This window comes from Euprymna scolopes, chromosome 10, assembly GCF_053919585.1.
Source record: "Euprymna scolopes isolate OS-2025 chromosome 10, ASM5391958v1, whole genome shotgun sequence".
Lineage (NCBI taxonomy): Eukaryota > Metazoa > Mollusca > Cephalopoda > Sepiida > Sepiolidae > Euprymna > Euprymna scolopes.
Window position 1 is genome coordinate 71,189,663 of NC_136491.1, and position 13,662 is coordinate 71,203,324.

At 32.4% G+C, this 13,662-nt stretch overlaps 1 long non-coding RNA gene across 1 annotated transcript in view; it reads right to left on the reverse strand.

The window, feature by feature from the left end:
- LOC145286095 (uncharacterized) overlaps positions 1-13,662 on the reverse strand; it is a 145,862-nt gene that overhangs the window by 127,993 nt on the left and 4,207 nt on the right. The window lies entirely within an intron of this gene.

The window sequence follows — 13,662 nt, forward strand, 5'->3', positions numbered from 1 at the left end:
TTCTTCCAGCTTTCATTTTTAGTATACCAGACCCGATATTCAACACTCTCTAAGATACATATTTGAGATCCTTCTCTGTAAAATTTTCAAAGAAACCATTTTTTTTTATAAAACGTGTGTATCCCCTCCGTCAAAATCAACAATAAAAATGCTTCGTCAGTGTTTATGCTCTCTATTTATCTAGATATATAACTAAAATTTAAATATATAAAAATATACAATTAAGTCAGTAGTAAATTATTATGATCATTTTTTATGGTCTAATATGAAAACAACACTATTTACTTTTAACCATTGTCGACATAATCTAAGACAATAAATGTAAACTATTTATAAATAATAAATTAAAAAAGCATTATATGAGATATTTGTAGTGTTCATTAAAACAATATAATCACGTTATATTGTTTTATGTATAACGTATTAAATGAAGGTGTGAATAGCTCTGCCATAAAAATCAAAGATAACGTAAATATCATAAAACACAATGCAACTAAACTGGATTTTTTTCGGATTTATGTAATTCTGTTTTTGTTTTTATTTCTTTTCTTTTAAAAGTTAAGGAGTTCTTATGAGTCAGGGCGAAAAATATTTTTTAAAAATGACATAATAATTATATGATTGTTTCTATGCTACGAAACAGATGCTGTCAAGAATTGAATATTTTAACGTGTTGAAATAAATAAATGGTAAAATGAACATCTTGGAATCTGGAGTGTAGACTTCTGTCATATAAATAAGACGTCTGTCTTATTTATATAGCAGATTCTATCTGGTTGTCTCAGCAAAAAAGGAATGACGGGCATGTATGCTATACACTTTCCCCCTCCTCTAAATTTGTTATTACTGATTTTTTTAATTCTTAAGAATATTATCAATTCAATACCAAATGTTTAGATCATATATATATATATATATATATATATATATATATATATATATATATATATATATATGATCTAAACATTTGGTATTGAATTAAACAAGAATTTAAAAAATCAGTAATAACAAGTTTAAAGGAGGGGGGTAGGTGTATAGCCCGTAGCATACATGCCCGTCATTCCTTTTTTGCTTAGAAAAACAGATAGAATCTGCTATATCTTCTATATATCTATAAAAGTGAAATTGTCTGTGTTTCTGTCTGTCTGTGTACATTTCCCTACTAGAATTACTCTGTAATTTTCAATCTACAGACTCGAGATTTGACATAAGGGGTATTGAGATTTGGGAAAATCTTTTTAATCGGTTTTCGGTCAGAAATTTGGCTGTCAAGGAGTCAAAGTTCAACGATTTGACCTTTAAAAACTCTACCAAACTCCTCCATCAATTTTAGGTCGAAATACTTGAAATTTTCCTTGGATATAGATCAAACTTTTTAACTTGATTTGAGCCCAAACAATAAATATTAAGGGATCAAAATTGGGGTCAAAGTTAAAAAATTATAACCTCTCAGCCAATTTTTGGTCTAAACATTTGAAATTTTACATAAAGTGTATTCAGACATAAAGCAAGCTTTTTAACCGGTTTTTAACCGAAAATTTCAGCTGCCAAGGGGGAAAAGTTCAAAAGATTAGACCTTTGCGGTCTCTAGCAAACTATTCAGGCAATTTTGGGTCTAACATTTGAAATTTTACATAAAGGGTACTCAGACATGCAGCAAGCTTTTTAATCAGTTTTGGGGCGAAAATTTAAGAGGTCAAAGTTTACAGAATTGACCTTTGCAGACTGTACCAAACTCCTCCGCCAATTTTGGGTCTAAACACTTGAAATTCTATATGTAGGTTACCTGGACACGAATCAAACTTTTTAATATAAATATAGATATGTACATAAAATTATGAATATAACATAGGGCCCGAGCAAAGCTGGGCTGAACTGCTTGTAAATAAAACAGTAGATGTATGGACATGTGTGTGTGTGTGTGTGTGTGTGTGTGTGTGTGTGTGTGTGTGTGTGTGTGTGTGTGTGATTAACCGATGCACTGTTAAACTACTCTGTGTGTGTGTGTGTGTGTGTGTGTGATTAACCGATGAACTGTTAAACTACTGTGTGTGTGTGTGTGTGTGTGTGTGTGTGTGTGTGTGTGATTAACCGATAAACTCTTGAAGCTACAGGTCACATAACACTGAAATCAACAGGAAATAGTAATCATGCACGAAGGATGGTTTATAATGAGTAAAATCTTTGTTTGGATGAATGAATAATGTGTGCATAAAACTAATAAAAATATGTCGACGAGTTGAAATGCACAATGTTCATTTCAACTTGCCAACATATTTTTATTAGTTTTACGTATGCGCAAATTCAATCACAGCTAGAACTGGTTTAATTTTAAATCTTTATTATTTTTCTGTTGGGTTAGCTCAAATGGTAGGAAATGCAACTGGAGCACTAAATGTTTTGGTTTCGATTTTAGCTGATAGCACCCAAATCATTTTTTAAAACTTTTGAACACAGTACTATATATATATATATATATATATATATATATATATATATATATATATATATATATATATATATATATATATATACCATTAGCGTATGAAGCGATACTCTTTGTGTAAACAAATTGAGCTTAGGTATTTGAACAATGTCAAAACGTTGTTAATTCACTGCCAGCAGCAGCCATATAGCGCAATGGTTAGAAGCTCCGACTGTCGTTTGGGCGAATGGGTTTTGATCCTGGTTTGAGGTAGTTACTTGTCTAGCCACAATGATGAACTGTGAAACAGCGAAACAGTACTGTATGTGGATGACTATATATATATATAATATTCAATAAAATTGTCTCTGCAATTTGCATAGAAATATACAAACAAATGCATATACCTAACTTTATATAGAGATACATGTTAAATGCAAAGATCGTTTGCTTTAAAAAAAAAACATGTATCCTATTTTGCTCCATATTATATTTCTTTTAAAAGTTGTACTAATTTTTATTCTTATTTTTGCTAAATGTCTAAAAACTTAATGGATTACCAAGAAAAGGATTATCCCAGTGGAAGAATTCTGCGTTTTGATTTTTTTTTTTTTTTTTGGTTTGTCTGCCTTCTCTTTCTAAGGATACGTTTTATATCTTCCTCGTCCTCTTTCCTTTGTTTCTTATAAATTAGAATAATTAATATCCTCCTCCTCCTCCTCCTCCTCCTCACTCTCCTGTTGCTGCTGCTCCTCCTCCTCTCTTCTCTAGATAGATATTCAATCTATTTGGCATCTGTTTTCCTCTGTTTCCTTATTACAAACCATTCGAGCGAAAAAAAAAAAAAAAAACTCTGAAAATAAGAAACATTTAATCTCATTCATTCATATATTATCGTGATTTTTATTTCTTAAAAATTATAAAAAGCTCACTAAAAAGCATTGTTTTACAATTTGTTATCAGAAAATACCTAGACTAGACCTTAAAAAAATAGCTCACAAGAATTTATTTAAGAACATCAAACTTTTTAATTCCAAAAAAAAAAAATAAATAAAAATAATAATCTTCTGAACAATAACCTAATTTAATATTAGCAGCAGCAGCAGGAGCAGCAACAGGCAGGTGACTGTAGCTCAGTGATTAGCGACATGGACTGACAACCTAGGTGGGCCTAATTCGAAACCAAGTCGTTCCACAGAAACTTTCATTTAGAGTCGTTGGCAACCAAAGATATCAGGCAAACGAGTTCCAACAAAATCGCCATCATGAATGTAGACTCCTTCAGTCTTTGACAGACTATGTATACCCACGTAGGGGTGCCTGCACATGAAATTTTTGTGGCAGGAGGTGTGCAGTCTCCAACTACACCTCTCCTGCGTCAACATTGTTAAATACCAGTGGCAAGTGAAGTGTATGTACAGGACGACTGGAAACAAATGCTGAGATAAGCAGAGAGCACTTACAGCACCTAGAATTCCCAAATGGTCACCCATCTGGTACTAACCAGGTTTAACATTGCTTAACTTTAATGATCTGACGAGAACCAGTGTGTCTACGCAATTATGCAGAACCATGAAAAATGCTCAACAATATACATATAGCCTATATATTTTTTCACTTGTTCCTTTGCTTTGTACTTCTATCAATGTTGACTTCTTGACACTCATATCTTTTACTGCAATTGAATACTTTTGCAATGGTTTATTCAAAAGGATACAAGCATAACCGATTCATCCTTATGAAAACTTTTGTAACAGCCTGTACGCGCATATGGCAACTGTGTGCAAATGACCAAGCCGTGTGCAAAATGATGTTACAGCAGAAGGAAAAATGAGAACATATGTGCAGACCATAGATCATGTTAGAGACACGTAGGTGACATTACAGCCGAGACAAGAAGTCACGCGTGTCCGGAAAAAGAGCGATAAATCTCTTTTGTTAAAACCTGAAACAACAAGTTGAATTTCTTTTCTCTTCTTTTCTTATGTTCCTTGTAACGGAGTCTACAACGTGTTAGGTCCTGATATGTTAACACGTGTGTAAGTGTGTGTAACGTTACACCTTTATGTTGGGTAAATATAATGCTTTAAGCAAATCCTTTGATATAAAGTGTTGAATTGTGCAGAGTTAACATTGCAAATCCATCTGCTTAGATATTTTTTGCGAGCTAGACTTTCCACCTTTTGACCTTGTGCCACAACTTCTCACGGTGAGTTCCTCTTCGATAGAATAAGGCTATGGACAACTTATCCTTGGCTAGTATGAACACAACCAGCAAAGCAGGTGTTCTGCATGCTGGTAAACTGCATTAAACATCCAACAAAATGGATTCCGAATATTCAAATTAACTCAAAAATTCTAACTCTGATATATAGTTGTCTACTCTCATGAATAGAATAAATTATTAATTCATATTTTAACTCCCGTCTGTCTCTGGAGACAATGGATACCCTCTGAAAGTGAGCCTGTGCAATGAATAGTTTATTATGAAGTAAAGGTTGTGTACTTCTCAACTACACTCCTCCTGACCAGACATTACTTAAATCTAATGACAAGGAGAAATACAAGACAAAACCCAAGAAAACAGTAAATATAGACTGTGGACAAAGAGACAAAACGGTAAACCACATAATAAGTGAATGCATAAAACTTGCCCCAAAAGAATATAAGAATAAACACGACTAAGTGGGAAGGCAGTACACTGGGAACTATGCAAGCATCTGCATAGTATCCCAGCAACATTCAAACAAATGATTCGAACCAAAACCGATAGCAAAAACGAAAATCACAAAATCTAGAATTTGGAGGTACAGATAAACTAATCCAAGCAAGGAGACCAGATGACATAATTGTTAACAGAATGAAAAATCCTGTCAAATTGTAGATTTCGCAGTCCCAGAAAACCATAGAGTGAATATAAAGAAGGCAGAAAAGCGAAGCAAATACAAGAAACTCATCAAAGAACTGAAAGGAATATGGAACATGAAGAATGTTAAGATAACACCTATAATCATAGGAGCACTAGAAACAATGCCGTAAAACCTTGAAAAAAGAATGGGAGAAGTTGGAATCCAAGGGAAGGCTGAGAAAATATAATGGACGATAATAACGATAACAGGTGAAATCTTATGGAAAATCTTTGAATGCGGAAACCAACACATATAAAAGACAAAACAGAAAGAACACAACCACATGAGATCAAAAGAACTAAAACCATAAAATTTCATATCCCCCACCCACCTCCAAAATGGGTGTCGACGTCAGTTGGCATTATATCAAATAGTCATGAAGGATAAAGAAGGATGGAAAGACCAAGGATAGAAAGCACTAATCAGATCTCTACTGTTGAGAAAATAGGTGAGACTTTATGCAACCTAGACCTAGGGAATACCAATTGCCATTACCAGTGAGAAATCAATGGTAAGCTGTTGTTGCAATAATGCAAAATCATTAGTGAATGAGGTGGAAATCTTGGAAAACTTGTTGTCACTTTTATCTCCAGTAACACCGATGGTTATTGTTAATGAGCAATCGCTGGTGATGGTCTGTGTAAGAAATCCTAGTGAATAAATACTACTACTAATAATAAAAGTGAAAGGATGCCAAAAAGGAAAAAGAGGAACATATGACCTATTGTACATAGACCAAAAGATGCCGAAGGATGTAAAAAGCAGAAAAAAGAACATAGCCATGGCATGGATCAACTACAAAAAAGCGTATGGCAGGATCCCTCAAACAGGGATAATAGAATGCCTAAGAATGTAAAAAATACCAGGCAAGATTATCCATTTGATTGAAAATGCAATAAGAACATGGAGACTTTAACTGATAAACTGATGGACAATACATAACGGAGAGTAAAACATAAAGAGGTATCTTCCAAGGAGATTCTTTATCACCAGTACTATACATCATAGCCATGGTGCCCCTTAATAATATAGTAAACAAGTGCCAAGCTAGATACAAATTCACTAATACGGATGAAAGAATGAACCACCTAATGTACATGGACAACATGAAAGTGTTTGCAAAAATACAAAGGAACTAGAAACGCTAATAAACACAACCGGAACCTTCAGCCAGGATATCTGAATGGAATTTAGCATGAAAAAGTGCACAGTGCTAATCATGAAAAGGGGAAAACTGAAGACAATAAAAGACACTGAACTATCCAACCAAATGGAGATGAGGGCACTAGATGAATATGATAGCTCCAAATATCTGGGAGTCCTTGAAGCAGACACCATCAAAGCAACAGAAATGAAAGAGAAAATTAGAAAGGAATATCTCAGAACAAGAAAACTCTTAGAAACTAGTAGAAACTTAATAAAAAGTATAAACACATAGGCAGTGTCACTAGTAAGATACTCTAAACCGTTTATAGGTTGCCCCAAAGAAGAACTGAGGCAACTTTATCAGAACACCAGGAAACTCATGACTATGCACAATGCACTATGCCCAAAGGATGACGCTGACGGACTATGTAAAAAGGAAAGATGAAAAAAGAGGACTGGTTTGTATAGAAAATGTAAATGACACAAAAAATAGAATTAGAAAAATGCAGAATACCGAAAGAATAAGTATCACAACATTGGAAAAATAAACAAGGCAGAAAGAAGAGAGACAATGAATAAGACGAGAAAAGAAAAATGGGAAGAGAAACACCTACACAGGCGATTCATAAGGATGACAAAAGATGAAACTAAGGAAAACACTTGGACATGGGTAGAAAAAAAATCTAAACAGAGAAACTGAATCCCTAATAAGAGCCACACAATATAATGCCATTAGAATCAACCACATCAAAACAAGGATCAAAAAGACACAAGAAAAATAGATGCAAACTCTGTGGACAAAGAGATAAAATACTAAACTATATAATAAGAGAATGTAGCAAACTAGCCCAAAGACAATATAAGATACATACAGGGAACTGGCTGGAGAACTCAAGGGGATATGGAAGATGAAGAAAGTCAAGGAGAGAAAGCACTAACCAGACCTCCATTAGATGAGTGCAAAGAGGACTGAGTCCTTGGAGAGATTTATTGCCACCCAAATTCCAATGAAGACAAATGGTCGCTACCAATGAGAAATCAATAGAAAACAACTGTTGCAATAACACAAACTAATCTGCAAAGGTTATCAAAAGAGGTGGCGAGGACTGGAAATCTAGGGAGAATTGTTATCACTTAGACTCGAGGGAGCACCAGAGTTTGTTCTCAAAATCTTTGAAGATGGCCTGTCTGATTACTCCGAGTTAGTAAATAATAATTAGTAAATAATAATTAGTAAATAATAATTAGTAAATAATAATTAGTAAATAATAATGGAAAAAAAGCTCTACAAAATCTTATAGAATTGCATTGAATTTAATGGTAATAAATACCAATCTTTTTATGTTTATTGATGTATTCTACCTGAAATTGTATATAGTTATTTAGTTTGAGAGTTGAATTACGTATCAGAGTTAAATGTTTAGATATTGAATTGAAAATTGTCGTGTGTTGTGAAAGGTGTAGAAAAGCTGTAGATCATTAAATACCAATCTTGGCAATGTTCACATAAATCTGAGCCAATATTATTATTAGACAGAAATAATACAGATTTCTCTCAGTTTTACACCATTTGCAATTAAGACCATATATATATATATATATATATATATATATATATATATATATATATATATATATATATATATATATACATATATATATATATATATTGAGGTAATTGTGCCAAGAGTCTGGGGTAATTGCAGCAACTAGATAAAAGTGCTCTTTCAGCAACCCCGCATATAAAGAGCACATTTTTTTTTAGTTGCCACAGTTACCCTCGGCTTTTGGCGCAATTACCCCAAAGTATGGTATATATATATATATATATATATATATATATATATATATATATATATATATATATATATATATATATATCTATATATATATATATATATATAAAATAAAGGAAGAAAATGAAGATATAAAACTATTTACTAATATATATAGATTTATTCATTTATTCAAAAAGGGTATACATCAGTTAGGGGTGTTGGGAAAGTGAGAACTCTTTATACCATGGTATTTCGAGGCCCAATGCTTCTTGTCAAACCTTACTTCTTATTTTCACTGGTTCAACCTCGAACGGTATTACATTTTATCTCCAATATTTTTGGTTTCGGCCTACTCTATAGTTAAGTATTACTTCTAGAAGTAATTATAACATTAATTGAATCTCTTGGCCATACACAAACGAAACTCAGGAACACCAGCATCATCAATCAAGTAAAACATATTTTCATTCCGGACATGATATATGCGGAACCAAAAACTACACCCTGGAATTAATGGCCGTTACAAATCCTTTTTCTTCCTATAAAGAGAGGTAATACCTTTTCATTATATTTTCGTTCAAGGTCCAATTTCCAAAAAATTGCAAATATGTAACAGGTTTCTTTGAATCACTATGTAAATTGGACAAAGACACTATCCCTCACAGAACTTCTATTTGTTTTTTTTTTTTGTTTTTTAAATATTTTGATACTGCTTTTAACTCAACAAGGACTTTAAAAAAAAAGACTACTTGCTTTAGAACGTTCTCCTACTGTATATTTTCTTGTTTATCTTATTCTCGTCTTATTTTGTACTAGCCTGGGTGCCCAGCGTTGCCCGGGTGTTTGGAGGTGTGTGTTGAGCAAAAAAAAAAAAGAAAAAAAAAAAAAAGTGGTACTAGACAGGCAGGCTTCAACCCATATCGCGAAAGAGGAAAAGAATGTGAAACAAAAAAAAAGTGACGTCTTTGCAGTTGCGCCCATCGTCAAACCGGAAGTGGCGAAGGTTTAAATTAAGGCTAGACAATCGAAAAGAGCGGATGACTTTCGAAAATATCGGCGAAAAAAGCGACACCTTCTTGTAGAAAAGTGGCCAGTTGAGGGTGAAGGAATTAATGTTTTTAGCCAAATTTTTCGATATTTGTCGTCCGAAGGGTCGAGCTTCAAAACAATACCGATCTCATGAAAATCCATCGCCTCTGTTGAAAGTTTTAGGCATACATACATACATACATACATTTAAACAGACAGGTGAGATTTATATTATAGATTTTTGTATTTTTTTATTTCTTTTATTTATTTCGCTTCTTTTTCTTTCTCTCTTGGCTCTTTATATCTCTATATTTTCGTACTTCTTTTTTATGTCCATTTTATTCCCCTATTTTTATCCTCCTACATTTAATAACTGTGTATCCTTTATAACTCTTATTATCTATTAATACTCTATAATTCTTATATCTTTACATCTATTCACCCCATACTCCTTTGTATTTTTATCCCCTTTATTCTACTATCTGTTTATCCTCTATCTTATTCAATTAAAATTCTTTACATACTGCGCCCTGTATAATTTATCCTCTCAAATTAATTATCTTACTATTATTCCTAATAATTCATATTTCTTTCAAGTACTGTTATAATTTTAGAATACCCCTTCTAAAATATACCGACATAGCATAAATCCCCTATTTCATGTAAACCCCTTCCATAGCTACAATCCATCTACACAAATGATTAAATAAGCATTTCCTTCCAAGTAACTCTATATTCTCCCCGAGAGTTTAAGCACACATACTGTCCACATACATTAAACCCACATGACAGATATGTGATATACCTACCTGCATTATATAATAAAACTATACTCCTATATTACAGAAATCAATATAGTTCCCCCAAACAGCCTCAATATTTTCTTTCGCTCCTAATGTAACTATCGCTAGACGTCACATCCCTATTATGTTACCTAGCATCTTCTCTACTCTTCTGATGAGAAGCATTGGGCTTCGAAATACTATGGTATAAAGCGTTAAAATTACCACTATTAGAGGTTTTTTGAGGGTGATGAAAACGAAAATATGGTTTAAAATTCCAGGAAACGAGTAGTTTCCAAGATATGAAGAAATTATAGTCTCAAAAAGTAAGGAATCACTTCTATATTAATTTAATGTAAAATGAACACCTACTTTATAGCAACCTTTCTGTTTGTGGAGGGGGGGCGGCCGTCTGTTTTTTTTTTTTTTAGGGGTGTTGCTTATTTGGTAATTGTGACCTGGTAGACCAACACAAAACCTACCTTAAAAAACTTGTAGGTTTTCGGGTGTGTATCTTTCCACCCCCAAAACATCCTTTAAAATTATCTCTATTATAGGCTTTCGAGGGTGGTATAAAGCAAAAATATACGCACGCTTGCATGTACAACAATGGAACCATTTATAACATAAAGAACTACATACCCGGAAAAATACTTATTTGCGGAAAATTTAAAAGCAATATTTGTTTTAAACATGCCCGAAAACCCATAGAAAACAAGTTTTTTAAGGCAGGTTTTGTGTTAGTCTACCAGACCACAATAAACACTACCCATAAAAAAAAAAATAACAGACCCTCCAAAAAGGTGGCCATAAAGTGGGTGCTCATTGTACGTTGAATTATTATAGAAAAGTGATCCTCCACTTTTTGAAATAATAATTTCTTCATATCTTGTAAACTACTCATTTCCTGGAATTTTAAACGTTATTTTCGTTTTTAGCTCCCTTGAAAACCTATAATAGTGATATTTTTAAAGAATTTTGAGGGTGGAAAGATACTGTACCTTTACCGAAATATTTTATGGCTGTAAAAAAGTGACAAAAATAGGCTCTGGATGATGGATGATCCCCTTAATGTGCGACCTTAATGGCAAATGTCACATAGCCCACTACACAATTCAGGTCATTATCTTTCCAACAAGTATTCATTTGTTAAATTCTGATCAAGAAAGTCACTGAAATTTGGAACTTATAAAATTGCCAAAAAATGCGATATATATATATATATATATATATATATATATATATATATATATATATATATATATATATATATATATATGCATATATATACATATATATATGCATATATATATATGTATATATATATATATATATATATATATATATATATATATATATATATATATATATATATATATATATATATATATATACACTCGTAGCCAAATTGAATATTGAAATGCTCATATTTTTGGTTCTATGGGACGAAACTACATGAAAATTTTCAAGCTTTTATAAGATTATAATACTATTCTGTGGTTAAAATTTTGTGACAATTGGTAAAAAAGAACCTATATTTTCAAACCAATAAAATATGCCCAAATTTGCCTTCATTTGTATATATATAGTGTCCTGACAGGCCAGCTTCAGTTTTGCTGCCTCGTGTATCTCCCCTGTGGCCTTGCCAGGCTACTAATATCTATATACTAGTAGTCAGACCCGATGTTGCCCGGGATCAACAAAAGTTTCACACCCCATATTTTTATTGTCAGCGAAATCAGTAAAATCAGTGACTTAGTCCATAATACATGGTAATCTACATTGCACTGTAGAGAACCTTATAAAATTATGTTTTTTATATATATAATTAAATTAAATTAAAGTTTAAAATACAAAAGTCAAGTATCATGCTTCAATTGTGCTCTAGACAGAAACATTCATTTCGAACCCACCCCTATCATACCAAAGAACCTACTGTTGATTTTATTTGCCTAGCTTTACTGATTATATGGTTATATTGGTTTGACTTTACGTTTAAAATGCAAGAGTCAAGTATCAAGGTGTAATTGTGCTTTAAACAGAAACATTCATTTCAAACGGGCCCCTGTCATATCAAAGAACCTAATGTAGATTTTATATGTTAGCTTTGTGTGCTAATAAAACTTCTCAAATACACTTGTGATGTTAAAATCATCTGTTCCTTCTGTTATTGAATTATTATGATTATCGATACTTATCAAAGACATTCCGATGGCAAAACTTATCTGAGAACACTGCAGGCACATAAAGTATCTTCATGTGAAATTTCATAAAAATCGGCCGAGGTGTTTTCGAGTCCATCGGGAACGAATTTACACACACACACACACACACACACACACACACACACACACACACACACAAAGTTCCTTTCATGTAGTAGTAGAAATATATATATATATATACTATATATATATATATATATATACATATATATATATATATATATATATACATATATATATATATATATATATATATATATATATACATATATATATATATATATAACAGATATAACTACATAAAAATAAAATATGATTCTATATCAAGTCAAATTCTAAGAACAAGATTTGCACATATAAACGGGTCAATATATTTTCAGATAGAACATAAAATTAATAAATAGTAAATAGCATCAAAATTTGCTTTTGTAATAAATCAAACTTATTTTATTTTATATTTATTACTCCCAAAGATACAAATTATATATATATATATATATATATATATATATATATATAATTATTTTCTTTTTTTACTATAATAATTAAATACCTACAGACACTAGCGTTTCATCCTTTCGGGATTCTTCAGTGCAGGGTGTCACGATTACTACCAGTCGAACGATTCGAACCCCGCGACACGAGACATCTCTGGCTCGATTAGCGGAGGCCGTATCCATTCGGCTACCATTAATCATGTGAAATAGCGTTGAATTTTAAACATTTTAATTTAAATGTTCATTACGTCAGACAGACAGTGATCAAATCGTTATACGATGATCTACGCATAAGAGCTAAATTGACCGACTTTTTAATTCAACAGAAAGTGCTCAACGATAAGAAACGTATTTCTTAAAGGGGCTGTCATAATATATGTATATATATATATATATATATATATATACTAGCATTTCAGCCCGGCGTTACCCGAGTGTTTGGATGTGTATGTTGAGCAAAAAAAAAAAAAGCGTTCGGTAGAGTTCTCAAAGGTCCAATCGTTGAACTTTGACCCCTTAACAACCAAATTTATGGCCGAAAATGGATCACAAAGATTTTCCCAAAAATCAGTACTCTGCATATAAGATTTCGAGTCTGTAGACTGAGTATTGACAGAGTTATTGCGTTGGAAAATGTACACAGACACGTTCACTTTTATATATTTACTAGCATTTCAGCCCGGCGTTGCCCGGGTGTTTGGATGTGTATGTTGAGCAAAAAAAAAAAAAAAAAAAAGCGGTCAATTTTTTCTAACTTTGACCCCTATTATGACCCCTTATAATTTATTGTTTTGGACTCAAATCAAGTTATTAAGTTAGATCCTTGTCCAAGGAACCTATATATAAAATTTCAAGTGTGTAGACCCCAAAT